Source organism: Ranitomeya variabilis, chromosome 1 (assembly GCF_051348905.1).
Source record: "Ranitomeya variabilis isolate aRanVar5 chromosome 1, aRanVar5.hap1, whole genome shotgun sequence".
Lineage (NCBI taxonomy): Eukaryota > Metazoa > Chordata > Amphibia > Anura > Dendrobatidae > Ranitomeya > Ranitomeya variabilis.
In genome coordinates, this window is record NC_135232.1 from 908,965,863 (window position 1) to 908,971,988 (window position 6,126).

Genomic DNA, 6,126 nt, shown 5'->3' on the forward strand with positions numbered 1-6,126 from the left:
CTTAGGGGGTCTACTTTCCAAAATGGTGTCACTTGTGGGGGGTTTCAATGTTTAGGCACATCAGTGGCTCTCCAAACGCAACATGGCGTCCCATCTCAATTCCTGTCAATTTTGCATTGAAAAGTCAAACGGCGCTCCTTTCCTTTCGAGCTCTGCCATGTGCCCAAACAGTGGTTTACCCCCACATATGGGGTATCGGCGTACTCAGGACAAATTGTTCAACAACGTTTGGGGTCCATTTTCTCCAGTTAACCTTGGTAAAATAAAATTGGAGCTGAAGTAAATTTTTTGTGAAAAAAAAAGTTAAATGTTCATTTTTATTTAAACATTCCAAACCTGTGAAACACCTGAAGGGTTAATAAACTTCTTGAATGTGGTTTTGAGCACCTTGAGGGGTGCAGTTTTTAGAATGGTGTCACACTTGGGTATTTTCTATAATATAGACCCCTCAAAATGACTTCAAATGAGATGTGGTCCCTAAAAAAAAATGGTGTTGTAAAAATGAGAAATTGCTGGTCAACGTTTAACCCTTATAACTCCCTAACAAAAAAACATTTTGGTTCCAAAATTGTGCTGATGTAAAGTAGACATGTGGGAAATGTTACTTATTAAGTATTTTGTGTGACATATCTCTGTGATTTAATTGCATAAAAATTCAAAGTTGGAAAATTGCGAAATTTTCAAAATTTTCGCCAAATTTCCATTTTTTTCACAAATAAACTCAGGTAATATCAAAGAAATTTTACCACTATCATGAAGTACAATATGTCACGAGAAAATAATGTCAGAATCACTGGGATCCGTTGAAGCGTTCCAGAGTTATAACCTCATAAAGGGACAGTGGTCAGAATTGTAAAAATTGGCCCGGTCCATAACATGCAAACCACCCTTGGGGGTAAAGGGGTTAAGCTTAAGATTAATAGGGGTGCCCAAACTTTTTCATATAACTGTATTTTGATTGCGATTTACTACATTTTTTAGGAAGATGTGGTGAGCAAAAAAATGCTATTCTGGCGTTTTATTTTTTTCTTTTTAGAAATTTAATATTATATTTTGATAGATTAGACTTTTATCGACAGGATGATTCCAAATGGTTATTTATTACGTCACCACTGTGCTCTGCTTTCACATTACGGCCGGCACTCAGTCAGTGCGGGAAGCGGACGGCGAGGGACCTGACGGACACCGGAATGTGAGTATGTACTGTTTTTTTTTTTTTACATTTACGATGGTAACCAGGGTAAACATCGGGTTACTAAGCGCGGCCCTGCACTTAGTAACCCGATGTTTACCCTGGTTACCCGGGGACTTCGGCATCGTTGGTCGCTGGAGAGCTGTCTGTGTGACAGCTCTCCAGCGACCACACAACGACTTACCAACGATCACGGCCAGGTCGTATCGCTGGTCGTGATCGTTGGTAAATCGTTTTGTGTAACGGTACCCTTAGATTTAGCTTTAACTGGACCCGAACTCGGGGCAATAATGTCTCCAATAGTTTGTGCCCTCCTTGCTACCACACTTATTCCATCTTTTAAAATATCCAACAATGTATTATCTTCATATAGGATAGGTAGTCTCTTATTAATTATCCCTTTAATTTGATTAAACTGAGAGGAAAACTGCAAACAGACATATGGCTTTCCATCATATTTTTTCTTTTTCCTTTTTGATACCTCACCATTAAACATTATCAAATCCTCTCTCTGTTTTTTGTCCACTATTTTTATGGCTCTGTTTACAGTCCAGTTTGGGTATTAGCGAGTTTTAACCCCTTAGTGACAGAGCCAATTTGATACTTAATGACCGAGCCAATTTTTACAATTCTGACCACTGTCACTTTAAGAGGTTATAACTCTGGAACGCTTTATCGGATCCCGCTGATTCTGAGATTGTTTTTTCGTGACATATTGTACTTCAAGTTAGTGGTAACATCGCTTCGATATTACTTGCGATAATTTATGAAAAAAACGGAAATATGGCGAAAATTTTAAAATGTATTTTTATGCCCTTAAATCAGAGAGATGTGTCACGAAAAATAGTTAATAAATAACATTTCCCACATGTCTACTTTACATCAGCACAATTTTGGAAACAAAATTTTTTTTTGTTAGGGAGTTATAAGGGTTAAAAGTTGACCAGCAATTTCTCATTTTTACAACACCATCTTTTTTTTTAGGGACCACATCACATTTGAAGTCATTTTGAGGGGTCTATATGATAGAAAATAACCAAGAGTGACACCATTCTAAAAACTGCACCCCTCAAGCTGCTCAAAACCACATTCAAGAAGTTTATTAACCCTTTACGTGCTTGACAGGAACTGAAACAATGTGGAAGAAAAAAATGAACATTTAACTTTTTTTTGCAAACATTTTACTTCAGAACCATTTTTTTTAATTTTCACAAGTGTAAAAACAGAAATTTAACCACAAATTTTGTTGTGCAATTTCTCCTGAGTACGCCGATACCCCATATGTGGAGGTAAACCACTGTTTGGGCACACCGCAGAGCTTGGAAGTGAAGGAGCACCGTTTGACTTTTTCAATGCAGAATTGGCTGGAATTGAGATCGGACGCAATGTCGCGTTTGGAGAGCCCCTGATGTGCCTAAACAGTGGAAACCCCCCACAAGTGACACCATTTTGGAAACTAGACCCCTTAAGGAACTTATCTAGATGTGTGGTGAGCACTTTGAACCCCCAAGTGCTTCACAGAAGTTTATAACGTAGAGCCGTGAAAATAAAAAATCGCATTTGTTTACACAAAAATGATCTTTTCGCCCACAAATTCTTATTTTCACAAGGGTAACAGGAGAAATTAGACCACAAAAGTTGTTGTGCAATTTCTCCTGAGTACGTCGATACCCCATATGTGGGGGTAAACCACTGTTTGGGCGCACCGCAGAGGTTGGAAGAGAAGGAGTGCCATTTTACTTTTTCAATGTAGAATTGGCTGGAATTGAGATCGGACGTCATGTCGCGTTTGTAGAGCCCCTGATGTGCCTAAACAGTGGAAACCCCCCACAAGTGACACCATTTTGGAAACTAGACCCCTTAAGGAACTTATCTAGATGTGTGGTGAGCACTTTAAACCCCCAGGTGCTTCACAAAAGTTTATAACGTAGAGCCGTGAAAATAAAAAAAAAAAATCACATTTTTTCTACAAAAATGATCTTTTTGCCTCCAAATTTTTATTTTACCAAGGGTAACAGGAGAAAATGGACCCCAGAAGTTGTTGTACAATTTGTCCTGAGTACGCCGACACCCCATATGTGGGGGTAAACCACTGTTTGGGCGTATGGCTGAGCTCGGAAGCAAAGGAGCGCCATTTGACTTTTCAATGCAAAATTGACTGGAATTGAGATCGGACGCCATGTCGCGTTTGGAGAGCCCCTGATGTGCCTAAACAGTAGAAACCCCCCACAAGCGACCCCATTTTGGAAAAGAGACCCCCCCAAGGAACTTATCTAGATATGTGGTGAGAACTTTGAATGCCCATGTGCTTCACAGAAGTTTATAATGCAGAGTAGTGAAAATAAAAAATATTTTTTTTTTCCACAAAAAAGATTTTTAGCCCCCAAGTTTTTATTTTCACAAGGGTAACAGGAGAAATTGGACCCCATAAGTTGTTGTCCAATTTATCCCGAGTACGCTGATGCCCCATATGTGGGGGTAAACCACTGTTTGGGCGCACGGCTGAACTCAGAAGGGAGGGAGCACCATTTGACTTTTTTAGCGCAAAATTGGCTGTCGTGTTTGGAGACCCCCTGATGTACCTAAAGAGTGGAAACCCCCCAATTCTAACTCCAACCCTAACCCCAACACACCCCTAACCCTAATCTCAACCCGATCCATAATCCTAATCACAACCCTAACGATAATCACAACCCTAACCCCAAAACAGCCCTAATCTCAACCCTAACCATAACCCTAATCAAAACCCTAAATGCAACACACCCCTAATCCTAATCTCAACCCTAACCTCAAACCTAAGCCTAATCCCAATACACCCCTAACCCTAATCCCAACCCTAACCTTAACCCTAATCCCAACCCTAACCCTAATCCCAACCCTAATCCCAAACGTAACCCTAATCCCAACCCTAATCCCAAATGTAACCCTAATACCAAACCTAATCCAAACCCTAACCCCAACTCTAACTTTAGCCCCAACCCTAACCCTAACTTTAGCCCCAACCCTAACTTTAGCCCCAACCCTAACCCTAATTTTAGCCCCAACCCTAGCCCTAACCCTAACTTTAGCCCTAACCCTAAATTTAGCCCCAACCCTAACCCTAAATTTAACCCTAACCCTAGCCCTAACTTTAGCCCCAACCCTAGCCCCAAGGCTACTTTCACACTTGCGTCGTGTGGCAGCCGTCGCAATCCGTTGTTTTGGACAAAAAACGGATCCAGCAAATGTGCCCACAGGATGCCTTTTTTGCCCACAGACTTGTATTGCCGACGGATGGCCACACGTCGTGTCCATCGTGCACTAGATCCGTTGTGTTTTGGCGGACCGTCGTCACAAAAAAAGTTCAATGTAACCTTTTTTTTGTAAGTCGTGTCCGCCATTTCCGCGCATGCGTGGCCGTAACTCTGTCCCCTCCTCCCCAGGACATAGACTGGCAGCGGATGCATTGAAAAACTGCATCCGCTGCCCACGTTGTGCACAATTTTCACAACGTGCGTTGGTACGTCGGGCCGACGCATTGCGACCGCCCCGTACCGACGCAAGTGTGAAAGAAGCCTAAGGCTACTTTCACACTAGCGTCGTAATCGGCCCGTCGCAGTGTGTCGGGCCGACGTACCGACGCTAGCGTTGTAAGCGCAGCACAACGGGTGCAGCGGATGCTGTTTTTCAACGCATCCGCTGCCCCATTGTGAGGTGCGGGGTGGGCTTCCGGCCGCGCATGCGCGGTCGGAAATGGCGGACACGTCGCACAAAAAAGCATTACATGTAGCGTTTTTTTGTGCCGACGGTCCGCCAAAGCACGACGCATCCGTCGCACGACGGATGCGACGTGTGGCAATCCGTCGCAATGTGTCGCTAATGCAAGTCAATGGAGAAAAAACGCATCCTGCAAGCACTTTTGCAGGATGCGTTTTTTCTCCAAAACGGCGCATTGCGACGGAAGCCAAAAAACGCTAGTGTGAAAGTAGGCTTTAGCCCCAACCCTAACCCTAAATTTAGCCCCAACCCTAACCCTAACCCTAATTTTAGCCCCAACTCGTCTCTCCTGCCGGCCGGCAGATGGCAGCAGATGGCGGGCGCACTGCGCATGCGCCCGCCATTTTCTTTCCCGAGGAAGAAGCCGGCCGGCAGGAGACGCAGGAGGACCCAGGGACACCGGTAAGTATGATAGGGTCCCCGAATCCCCCTATTTCTCTGTCCTCTGATGTGCGATCACATCAGAGGACAGAGAATTACAGATCGCTTTTTTTTTTTTTTGGGGTCGCCGGTAAACAGTTAATTACCGGCGATCGCAAAACAGGGGTCGGTAAAAACCGACCCCGATCATGTTCTTTGGGGTCTCGGCTACCTCCGGCAGCCGAGACCCCAAAGATCTTTCGGGGGCCGGGCGGCGGGCGCACTGCGCATGCGCCCGCCATTTTTTCCCCGGAAAAAGATGGCGGCGCCCATCGGGAGCCACGAGGAGCACCGGGGGAGATAGGTGAGTATTGCGGGGCTATCGGGGACCCTATTTCTCTGTCCTCCGATGTGCGATCACATCGGAGGACAGAGAAATTAAATGGCAAATCGCGTTTTTTTTTTGTTGTTGTTGCGACCGCCGGTAAATGGTTAATTACCGGCGATCGCAACTCGGGGGTCGGTAAAACCCCCCCGAATCATGTTCTCTGGGGTCTCGGCTACCCTCGGCAACCGAGACCCCAGAGAAAATCCGACTCTGGGGGGCGCTATTCACTTTTTCCACAGCGCCGTTAATTAACGGCGCTGTGGTTTAAGTACCCTTAGCGGCCGCCGTTAAAAGGCGTATCGGCGGTCGTTAAGGGGTTAAGTTTATTACTGAGATGATTGAATTCTCTTAACCTATCCTCCTCCCTACTGCAATTTCGTTTCAGCCTAGTGAACTCACCCACAGGTATTGATTTAATGGTGTGGGCAGA